The sequence below is a fragment of the Capra hircus genome, chromosome 1, assembly GCF_001704415.2.
Source record: "Capra hircus breed San Clemente chromosome 1, ASM170441v1, whole genome shotgun sequence".
NCBI lineage: Eukaryota > Metazoa > Chordata > Mammalia > Artiodactyla > Bovidae > Capra > Capra hircus.
This window is the reverse complement of record NC_030808.1, coordinates 82,143,829-82,156,044: the sequence shown is the minus strand read 5'-3', so window position 1 is coordinate 82,156,044 and position 12,216 is coordinate 82,143,829. Positions and strand designations below refer to the sequence as shown.

General features: G+C 47.6%; 1 long non-coding RNA gene across 1 annotated transcript; it reads left to right on the top strand.

Moving 5' to 3' along the window:
- LOC106502114 lies at window positions 6,986–10,456 on the top strand. The gene is made up of 3 exons (XR_001295701.2): window positions 6,986–7,160; window positions 9,945–9,998; window positions 10,387–10,456. It is a non-coding gene; the product is annotated as an uncharacterized LOC106502114 (long non-coding RNA).

Genomic DNA, 12,216 nt, shown 5'->3' with positions numbered 1-12,216 from the left:
CAGAGGAATCCTGGCAGGCGGGCAAGTTGCAACAGGTGGACCAGGGCTGCAGCGTGCAGACGGTGAATCACCTGGGTCCTCGCTGCTTACTGGACAGAGCTGGAATAATGACAATAATAATAGAGATCCAGGGTGCTGTTATTAACACCCACCTTTCCTCCCAAGGATTGTATCTCTCCTCCATCCATCTGACAACCCTCGGGGGTGGGGGGGGGCAGGGAGTTGCTGAGGGCAGAGATTTTGTTGCCCTGTCTTAAATAGGGGGGAAACTAAGGCCAAAGTTATTCTCTGCTGAACCTGGGTAGTCCTGAGAAAAAGACTGCTTCCCAGTGTCCTCCTGAGGTCGGGAGAGTCATGCAGCCCCACAGTTTCTGGCCCTCCCCACTGGCAAGCTCTAGGCTCAGGTTTTTGAGTTTTCACAGTCTTTCCTCTAATCTTTACTTACAACAGACTTAGGGCTAGGGATGATTATTATCCCTATTTCACAGCTGAGGACACTGAACTTCAGAGAGGTTAGGAAACTTTCCCATGGTCACACAGCAAAGAAGTGGCAGAACCAGGATCTGAACCTGCTGGATTGCCTGTGCCATCCACAGTCAAGAATCCCAGCATCTCCAAGGCTGGCTTCCAAGTCTCTCCTGGCCTTTCTCCATTGTCTTCCCCTCTCGGATTCACGCTATCTCTAGATTAGGGCTCTTCTCAGAGTTCCTTGGAGGATAGCTTTCATTTTCATCTCTGGGCGGCCGTGGAAAAGTAGAGACTCAACACTTTAATTCTGGGGTCTTAGTAATTATCTTGTATCTACCACCCACTCAAGTCTACCCACTAGTTATTATAATAACAACAATAATAATTTAGGGAAGCAGTGATGATGATCACAGCATTCACTGATTCCCCACATTGGAGGCTGGACAGTGATAGATACAGTCTCACCCTTTTAAAAATTTCATGATGGTTCTGGATTTGGAAGTCAGGAACATTGTGTTCTAGTCTTGGTTCTGGCAAGGATATCAGACCGCATATGGCTGAGTGAGCCCCTAATCCCTCTGTGCCTTTATTTTCCCCTCAGTAAAATGGGAATAACAGTCTTGCAAGGTGAAGTGCTTTAAGCTTCTTGAGAGAACTTGGTAATAGGACCATTTTTTTCTTTAAGCATCACCACCCCGTATTTACCATTTTAAAAAGACCCGGAAGCCTGATGCCTCAGTGATGCATTCATTGTCTTCATGCCCCAATCTCCCACTGCTCTGGCTGCTCAGCCCTTGGGGGAGGGTGCTGGGTCGGGGCTGGGGCAGAGGCTGATCTCTGCGTTGCAGTGGGAGTCTTAGTTTTCCAATTCTTATCCTCAATAGCTGCCTCTGCCAAGGCCCTGGAGCTAGAAAAAGCGAGGCTATTGCCTGAGCGCAATAAATGCTTTTATTAGCCCTTTTATTAATGATGGTCCGTATTCGTTGAGAAGCTGGGACAATAGTTATTCCAGTAAAAGGATATTAAGCTCCCGCAGACAGGCCGTGTATATCTAACAAGCTCTGGCCCCCTCCCTCCCCCGTCGCAGCTTTATTAGGATGCAGCACAGCCCTGGCCTCCTAGCAACTCCAAGAAGAGAGAGGAGGGTGGGGGAGGAGAGGATAAGCGGGTGTCATTAAACACACAGCCCTTTTCAGAGGTTACGGTAAACCAATCACAGGAAGCTTTTGCTTCCCCCTTGAGAGCTGGGGAGCCTGTGTGGTTTTTGCCTTTTTTTTTTCTTTGCTGCCTCTGGGTTCTTGGCTATTTTACAGCCAGAGCTGCTAGTGATGAGTTGGTAAAGAAGGAGGACATCCTTGAACCATTTGTTAAATTTGAGACCATTCCCATTCTTTATTTTCAGCTATTTTACATTATTTTTAATTTAACAAACACATTTGTAATACTTACTGTACGCGGCAGTGTTCTGAGTGCTTCTCAAATATTTATTTAATCCTCATAACAGCCCTATGAAGCAGGTACTATTATTATTTCTGTTCCATAGATGAGGAAATTGAGGCTCAGAGACATGAAGTGACTTGCCCAAGGTCACACAGCTAGTAAGTAACAGAACCAAGTTTGAACCAATACAGTTGTCTCCATTGTACTCCCTCTGAAATTGAAATTGAATGTGAAAAGAACTGGAAAGTATTTCTGAAATTCAGCAGCTTTATCACTTTACTAAAAGGAATTAGATATCTTCATATAAGTGATATATAGTAAATTATAATAACAACCCAGAAATTCAGAATGTCTGCGAGTTGAAAGCATCCTTAAAGATCGTCTGATCTGATCCTCTGATGAATACAAGAATTCTGTCTGCAACATCCCTCATGTGTAATCCTCCAGCTTTTGCCTGAATTTCTCCAGTGACAGGGAACTCATTACCTCATCAGGCAGATTATTCTAGCTTGGCACACTTTTCACTGTTGCAAAAGAAAGTTCTTCCCCAGGCCAGACTGAAATTTAGCTCCCTGTTACTTATTCTCATGTAGCTACCTTTGTCTTCTAAAACTGGGAAAGAAAAAAAAAAAGTCTCCAGTTTGTATAGGAGATCAGTCTTGAAGCACTTAAAAAAAAAACAACTTTCATGCCTCCTTAAATCTTTTTCCTCTTTGGGGTTAAACTTCCTTAGTTCTTTTATGGTTCTCATTTGTTATAATTTCCAGATTCTCTGTCTTCCTGTTTCCACCCCTCAGATGTTGTCAGTGTTCATCCCAGAGCGGTGTCAGAAGGAAGCACAACACATCAGGTGTGGTCCAGGAGCGCTGAGAACAGGATCACTTCCTGCTCTCCTTGTTTTGAACTCTACCCTCCAGTGATGCAGCCTAAACTCACCTTAAGTGCTCTAAGAGTCACATTATACCCTTGACTCACATTGAACTTTGACTTCCCAGGTGGCTTAGTGGTAAAGAATCCACCTGCCAATGAAGGACAAGGCAGGAGACTCTGGTTTGATACCTACTTCAGGAAGATCCCCTGAAGGAGGAAATGGCAACCCACCCTCTCCAGTGTCATTGCCTGGGAAATCCCATAGACAGAAGAGCCTGGTGGGGTACAGTCCACAGGGTCGCAGGGTCACGCATGACTGAGCATGCACGAATATTGAACTTGCAACCAATGTGTGGCTCTTTTAGCTCCCTCTTCCAAATTCTGAAATTATACTGCTGAGCTGGGTTTTTGTTTGGTTTTGAGCCCAAGGGTAGTAAATTTCATCTTTGTTAAATTCAGTTCCTTGTCCAATCTATCCAGGTAAACTTGGAACCTTACTCTTTTACCCTATTTAATAGTGATTTTGTATCATCTGAAATTTTGATAAATATGCTATCTGTGTTCCCATCCAAGTTGTCATCAATTATTTTTTAAAGCTGAATAGGAAAATTTCCCAGGCTAGGTTTGTGGAGGAAGATGAGGTAAAGCTAGAGTGGTTCCAAAAAGACATTTTCTTTTTGGATTGACAGCGGTTCCTGGTGGTGTGCACTTTCTGGGAATGTGAGTGTCTGGGTAACTGAGTGAAGACTCATCCAGCAGCATCACTTCTGCATCAGAGCTTGTGACCCATGATCAGACAGGAAGGCAAATATTGATAACTTGGTTCATAGATCTGATTGCTTCCTATATACTCTCTGCTGACAAGAACTGAGTTGAAAGGGAGGATGTTATGAAATAGAAGCAAGGCTCACTGTGAGGAGACAAACAGGACTCCCAGACCAAGTGATTGCTATAAGCATTGAAATCTCCAGAACTGAAAAAGAAGACATTCTTGGAGCGAAGACAGAGCTAACGAAAAAAAAAAAAAAAGAGCTTTGGCACACTGCATGGAGTTTGAATAGATTTTTCTCAGCTTGAACAGCCATTCTCTTCTGTCATTCCTCAGAGGCCACACCTAAAAGCCAAAAGAATCAGACTGAGGCCACCTCATTGGGGTTCACAGCAGGGGGGTCTCTGTTTATGCCAGAGGTGTTGGAAATCAATTTAATGTCAAAGTCCTCTTCCCCAGCCCACTCATACCATGCACCACAGGGGTGTATTTTTAACTGTCTTTCTAATATTCCCTCAAATTGTTCTTCTCCTTGCCCGTTTTGTCACAGTCTTTTTCTTCTCTAACTCCCACCTCTTCTCCTCCACAGGCTCTGCCCTGACCCCCTCAGGAGTCTGGTGGGTTGTGGTGTCCCAGGCACCTGAGTTGGATGCAGCTGTGGGGCTGGAGGTCGGTTTTGGTGCCTGGGGTTAATTACTGTTGCCTGAGACTTATGGGATTTCTAAGACAGTCATGGAGGAGAAGTGGGACCAGGCTGCCAAGTCCACGTATGGCAAGCCAGGAAAGCCGGTCTGTGAGAGAGCCTGGAGCCAAGGGGGAACCAGTGTCAGGGGCAGACAGGGCAGTAGATGCTGAACTGATGAGCACGCAGAGTTTTTAGTGTGTCACTGGTGGCCAAGGCAGAGGCATGCTTCGTGGGGCTAAGGGCCCAGGCTGGCAAAGAACATCCCCAGCCCCATGCCTCCCTACTCCATACTCCATCTCTGATGCCCATCTCTTTCTTGCTCCCACAATGCACTGGGTTGCTCTTTTAGTTCATTCAGGCTGCTATAACAAAAACACCATAGACTGGGCAGCTTCAAAAGCAAACACTTATTTTTCATACTTCCAGAGGTTGGGGAGTCCAGGATGGAAGTGCCAACTGACTCAGTGTCTGGTGAGATCCCATTTCCTAGATCACAGACCATCATTGTCTTACTGTGTCTACCTGACAGAAGGGGTGAGAGAGCTCTCTGGGGTCTCTTTATTTTATTTATAATTTTTTGGCTGCACTGTGCCATGTGGCATGCAGGATCTTGGTTCCCTGACCAGGGACTGAACCAAGGACTCTTAACCATTGGACCACCAAGGAAGTACCCGGAGTCTCTTAGAAGAGCATGGATCCCATTCATGAGGGCTTCATCCTTGTGACTCAATCACCTCCCAAAGGCCCCACCTCCTGTTCAGTTCAGTTGCTCAGTTGTGTCCGACTCTTTGTGACCCCATGAACTGCAACACACCAGGCCTCCCTGTCCATCACTAACTCCCAGAGTCCACCCAAACCCATGTCCACTGTGTCGGTGATGCCATCCAACCATCTCATCCTCTGTTGTCCCCTTCTCCTCCTACCCTCAATCTTTCCCAGCATCAGGGTCTTTTCAAATGAATTAGCTCTTCAAATCAGGTGGCCAAAGTATTGGAGTTTCAGCTTCAGCATCAGTCCCTCCAATGAACACCCAGGACTGATTTCCTTTAGGATGGACTAGTTGGATCTCTTTGCAGTCCAAGGGACTCTCAAGAGTCTTCTCCAACACCACAGTTCAAAAGCATCAATTCTTCGGTGCTCAGCTTTCTTTATAGTCCAACTTTCACATCCATACATGACCACTGGAAAAACCATAGTCTTGACTAGATGGACCTTTGTTGGCAAAGTAATGTCTCTGCTTTTGAATATGCTGTCTAGGTTGGTCATAACTTTCCTTCCATTGAGCAAGTGTCTTTTAATTTCATGGCTACAATCACCATCCTCATGACACCACCACATCAGGGATGACACAAGCCTGCAGTCTATAATCAACCTGAATTGTCCATCTACTGGACTTGATGCACGGGGCCCACTCTCAACTCAGGAGGTGCATCCCTTCCACTCAAAGGGCCTGTAATCAATGTAAGAGATGCTCCTGTTACCTGCTTCAGCTTGTTGGAATCCCACTAGGTGGACCACCTCCACCTGGCCTCCCTGCTTGGCTAGGTTTCAGGGAGTTGGACACTCACCATCGGGCCCTGTGCCCAGTAAGATCTGAACTCAAACAGGAGGGTGGCCACCCTCAAAAAGATGGAAACCACTTATCTGTACAGAGTCAACATTTCCATTAATTTAGTAATGGCACCCACCTGCCAATGCAGGAGATGCAAAAGATGCGAGTTCAATCCCTGTGTCAGGAAGATCCCCCAGAGGGGGAAATGACAACGCACTCCAGTATTCTCGTCTGGGAAATCCCATGGACAGAGGAGCCTGGAAGACTACAGTCCATGGGGTCGCAAAAGAGTCGGACGTGACTTAGAGACTAAAAAAACAACAAACTTGTAAAAAGATGCGTGTAAACAGAATCTGTGTTTTAGTCATATACATTAAGGGAGTACATAAACCAAACCAACCCCTACAGTTTGTCTGGACTGAGTATTTCACTTTACGATTTATCTTTAAGTCACACTGATCTAGTTAAAGGCCATAGGCCTTATTATTATTCTCTGTTATTAGCCAAATTCTTGTTTGCTTGTGGTCTGATTCTTTCAGGTGTAGGCTTGTGTTAATTTGTAGGGTTGAGTTATTTATGTCTTATTACAGTCTATCCATTTCCTATGTGTTTTCCTCTCAAGATGATCACCAATTCAAAATGAATTAAAACCCTAAACCCAGGAGTGGGACAAAAGGAGTGAAAATGGGATTTGAGAATTTGAGAAGGATCATCTCTTGGTATTTTGGCCCAGTTGTCCTAGACCCCAAAGGCAGATGGAAGCACTCAGCTCAGAGGGGAGGGAAATAGGAAGATAACAAAGATGAAAACACCAACTCCACCCAAATGACTCAAATGAAGGTGCGTCTTGGAGTCTTGTTTTTTTGAAACTCGAGGCCTGAACCTAGGAGAGCACTGTCCAGCTGCATAAATCTCCAAAAAGTGGCTGACCCTTTCTCTTCTCTCTTTGGCTCTGTTTCCTTCTTTGCTGAGGGTCCTGATTTGTCAGAGCAGAAGGGAATTGCATCAGTCAGTTTTGAATCAGACAAAACAAAACCAAATGGACAGCCTTCCTTGGAAATGAAAAAATACTGGTGGGAATTTTTTTTTTTCCACCACCCGTGACTTACTAAGCAGCACTAAGTATATTAGAAGAGAGTGGACTGGATTTCAGATATATGAAGGGGAGCAGCAATTTGAACCCTGAGTTGGGTGGGGCTTGGGTAGGAAAGCAAAGGTATGGATTCAGCCTCATGATTCTCCCTCTCCCCCTGCAGATGAGAAGAGATGAAGAGACAGAAGCAGTGCAGGTATGAAGGTGTACATCTGCAGGAATGCCCCTGTACATGCCGCTACAAGGAGTAAACAGAAGAGAGTCCAGGAGAGGGAAAGAAGAGGTGAGTGAAGCTGAACAAGAAAATACTCAGGTCAATAATAGTGATCATAAGAACCGCTGAGGGTAAGAGTGATAATAACTATACGCTGCATTCATCCATTCAACATGCATTTGTTCACTGCTGCTCTGGGCACGGCATGTTCTAGGGTCTGAGGATCCAGCGGTAAATGAAATTAAGCCACTCCTTCAGGAAGTTCTAGAGTAATTACTGTCAGGCAGGTAACATTCCTCATCTCATCTATTGACCCTATGAAGTGGTTATTATTATCCCATCCTACAAACGATAAAACTAAAGCACAAAGAAGCTTCTATAACTTGGGCAAGTCTCACAGCTGAGCCAAAATTTGGCCTCAGGTCTCTCTGACCCCAGAGCCCCTAGAGTGTGATATGCAGCCCCCTCTAGTGAGTCCCCAGTGAAGCCCCACAGGCCCAGGCTCAGAGGTGAGAACTCCTTGGACTGACCACTTTCCCTCCTTGAACTTGATTCTATCCATCCGTGGCAAAGAGGGGATGGATTTAGAATCTCTGAAGTCCCCTCCCACTTATTTGGAAACATATTCTATACTGGTATCCTCCCTGCTCCCGAGAGCTTCTCATGGAGATGAACGGGAGGAGCTAAGTGGATGTTCAAAGAGAGATGACAGCCCAGAGTAATGTTTCCCACACAGGGTTCCAAGGATTTCTTTCCTGGGATTCTGAAGTTTTCTATGAGAATTTGATGTTTATGAAACAGATTCCTTGAGAGCCCTCAGTTCCAGAGAGAAGCAGTCCTAGAGTTGCCTTCTGACCAGCAGAGAAGGGAGAATGATGGGGTGGAAGGAAGGGTGGGGAGAAGGGTCTGCTGGACCTCAGGAAGCAGCCTGTCTGGGCAGTTACCTTTCTTCCTGGAGGTACGGGACTGGGGCAGTCCCAGCATAGCCCCTCCCCTTAGCCTGCCTTCTTTAAATACCTGCAAGTCATGAGTGAGAGTGACTCAAGAGGGAGAGGTTATATGTATATTTAAAGCTGTTTCACAGCAGAAACCAACACAACATTGTAAAGCAATTATCCTCCAATTAAAAAAAGACTCTCTCTCTAAAAAATACCAGCAAGTCCACATGCCCCCTGAAGCTGGGAGAGGTGAAAGGCAGCGGGGGAATGGGTGGGGGGTGCCCAAGGTGGTTCAGGGTGCACCCAGAACTTTGAGAGTCAGGCTAGAGCATTTGGGGGAGGAGGGATGTGCCGCCAAATGGTCATGGGTGCCCAAACAAGGCGGGACGGGTCCCAGCTCTTCCCCTTAATCCCGACTCACCTCACCCGGCTAGTTAACTGTTCTAATGTGGAAAGTGAGCCGAGAATGTGAGCCTGGCTTGCCCAGGAGCTAAAAGCAGCCCAGGTCCCCCTGATAAGCTTAGTCAATTTATTAAATTACCCAGGAAAAATAGAGATGGAATATTAATTCCACACACCTCTCTCCTCTGCCTGGGGAACCTGCCTTCTCTGGGTTTCACTTTTCAAAGCCTGAAATAGATATGGAGATTTTGTGCTTAATTAAAGGAGAAGGGTGCTCACTTCAAGTCTTTTCAAAATCATTTTGGTTCTGAGCTCAGTGGAGCCAGTGAAGACCCAGTCACCATCTGGCAGGAAAGGTGTTAACTTGGAGTCTCCAGTCAATTCTAGACCTCAGATTCAAAAACAAAGAGAATTAATTTTGGAGTCCCCGTTGGCTGGCCCCTCCTAGCCGGTAAGCCGAGAGCCTCTGTATTGACTTGCTAGGTATTAAAAAGTTAAGTCTGCTAGGTCACCTGCAGCACAGAATGCCAGGTGCCAGAGCCTGCCCCATGGGGCAGGATTATCTTATCAGCCAGGCTGATAGCACTCAGGAAAGCCTGGCCATAAGGAGCAAATATTTATAAGCCCAACACCTTTCAGTCCGTAACAGATTAGGCACGGGATGGCAGCAAGCATAGGGGGCTGAGTCAGCAATCAGCTCTGGGCTTCAGAGCCTGGCTCCCCATCAGAACCCTCCTGTGCATGCTCGGCTCACGAAGAAGGCATGTTGAGTGCTGAACCGTATAGGAGGCGCTTTCCCACCTATTCCCTCACCAGACCCTCATGACAGCCTGGCGAGAGAGTTATTGTGTTACTCCCATTTTACAGTGGAAGAGACTAAGGTACAGAGAGGTTCACTGATTCGCACTTTCACATCGCTAGCAAGTGTGACTTAAACTAGGTTTTCTGGCTCCAGAACTTGTTTGTTTTCGAAGCTGCAGCAGTGGCCTTGACTGGTTCTCACTTGGCCATGCTTTAAATTCACAGCTCCCCAAGGAGCCCCCTGTGCCCCTCAATTCCCTGGTCACAAGCTCCTCTCACTTGGCAGATGAGGCCAACTAGAATCTGATAAAGAGGGAAAAGGAGATAGTGACCTCATGGGAACAGTCATTAAAATAGCCCTGGCCCCAAAACACCCATATCCCTGTGGGCTCTCCGAGGGCTTGGAATTCATTCCTTTGGGTCTCCTGGTCTTTTCTGTTTATTCATTCTCCCTGGGAGAGGTGATTAAATGATTAGATGCAAATAAATTAGAATGAGAAGTCATCCTTGGTGTCAGAGGAGGTGTCACTGGTTCCCTCTGTGCTAGTGTGGAGGGAGGCTGGGGGGAACCTGGAGGAAGCCCCCTCCCTCTGGGTCTTGGGTTTCTTCTCTGCCAAAGGAGACTAAATGATCTTAGACATCCTTACTTCCTGAACCTCAGAAAAATCTCCTGGGACAAGGAGCTCCATAACCCTTCTCTTTTCATCCTCAGCCAGGAGAGCAGGAGTATTCTGAGGAAACAACTTCTAAACTGACTGCAAAAGAGGTGAGTAGCTGGGGTCAGGAAGCAGCCCATGCAGAGGCCTGGAGGTAAGTGCCAACATGCATGTCTGAGCAACTGTGGTCCCAAAGCTTAGGTTACAAGAGGTTGAGAAATAAGGTTCAGAGATAAGCAGGAGCCAGATTACAAAAAGTCTTGTAAGACCATGTTAAGGAGTGTGGGCTTTATCCTAAGAGCAATAGGAAGCCAGAAAGGAGTTAAAGCAAAGAAGTGGTGTGACAGTAGGTGTGTTTTAATACTTTCCCTCTGTAACAAATGTGGAGACTAGATTGGAGGCCGGGGAACAGAAGAAGGTGGTGGGAAGAGGAAGGGCAGTGGGAGAGAGACCCCACCTGAACTTCTTTCTGCTTCCCACCCCCTTCCTCTGATCTAGGTTGGCCTGGTTGTGATACCTGTATTTGCAAGAGTAATACTACTGGGCTTCCCAGGTGGCTCAGGCAGTGAAAAGAATCTGCCTGCAATGTGGGAGACCCCAGTTTGATTCCTGAGTTGGGAAGATCCCCTGGAGAAGGGAATGGCAACTCACTCCAGTATTCTTGCCTGGAGAATCCCCTGGACAGAGGAGGCTGGTGAGTTACAGTCCATCAACTTGCAAAGAGTCAGACATGACTGAGTGATAAACACTCACTTTTTCACCATTTATAGTTGCTTCCTTTGTGCCAGGCACTGTGTGGGGTGCTGTCTGTGCTTTGTCTCATTTATGCCTCATGGTAACCCTACCAGGTAGGAATGCTTACCACCTGGAATTTATAGATGAGAAAACGTGGGTCAGAGAGGCCAGGTGTCTTGCCCTTGGTCACACGGCTGGTAAGTTGCAGCAGCACTACACAGGCAGAGATGTGGCTCACTGTTTTTAACCATGGGTGCCCTGCCCCCTGAGATACCACCCCCACGGATAGCCTGCACTTTCAGGGCAGGATGGAGCTCTGTTGGCCAGCTTCCTGCAGCAGAGGAGAATTGGAGCAGAGGTCCTAGTTAGCACAGATGTAATTTGCAGTGGGTCCTCTTTAAACATGCTGTGTGGTGCATCTGGAGAGGGTGTGAGGTCTTTGGGAGCGTTTGGGATCACATGGCTGGTTCACCTTTTTGGTCAGAGGAGAAACAGAGTCAGGCCTGGGGCAGGCTGTGGTGCTACAACCCTCCTCTCCATCCACCTCTCACATGAAGGGGCCTCTCAGAAGCCTTGGGGCTTCAGGAACCACTTCCCAATCCAAAGAGGAGCCAAGAAGTCACACTTCACAGAAGCTAGAGAATGCAGAGGGAGAATGGTTGTTACTTCTTTCCCACGCTGCATTTTCTAGAGGGGAATAGGACCCCAGGTCTGGGTCAGGGAGCTCTGAAGGGCACCCCAAGGTGGTTAGCACAGGGGCAGTGCTCCCAAAGGCCAGGTAGAGTAGAAGGGTAGACTGACATCTCTGATTTGATTCCCCCAAAGTCACTGGAGACCCCCAGTGATATTCACCCACTTCTATCCCATGATACAGAACACAGAGGTTACTTTGCTGAGAACCAGGAGCGCAGGCTTCTGTGCTGGGCCCTGCCACATTGGGCTGGGCAACCTTGGAAAGGTCCCTCTCCTGCTCCTTTTTCCCCACCGGATGGGGTGAGCCCTAAATGTCCCCTCTCCCAGCCCTGGAGTCCAAGTCTCCAGGGTCTGGATGAGCCTGTGGTCCAAGCTGGCTGGCTTCACAGCCCTCTCCAGTCATGGGGCCCATCCTCTTTCCCAGGGCCACCCTGGAGCCAGGCTAGAGAGCAGGCCAGCGGTTCTGCTCCTGCCCCATCCCCCCAATTCCCCACTTCACTCCCCCCTCCCCTCTTACTGTAGGAGGACACCAACCCTTCTGGGTTTGCTCTGTCAGTTGGATAGGGCAGGCTTGCACCTGCAGAAGGGCACTCTAATTTATTTTGCATCATTTTGCATTACCTGGCTCCTGGGCCTCCAGCTTGACATGCAGATTTATGTAAAAGAGACCCGACATGCAAATGAGCCAGGCCTGCCACTTGTTTTAGCAACAGGCAGGGCCGCATCACTGGCTCCTCTGGCCCAGCTGTTCTCCCCATGGCCCATGGATCGCTCAGGCCGAGGTCCGTCTCCCTGCTGCGCTGCCTCTGCTCTGCTCTGCTCAGAGCTCAGGCCAGCTGGGAAGTCAACTTGACAGCGAGGTTAGAAAGAAGAAAGCTCCAACCCTGCTTCCCCAAGGAG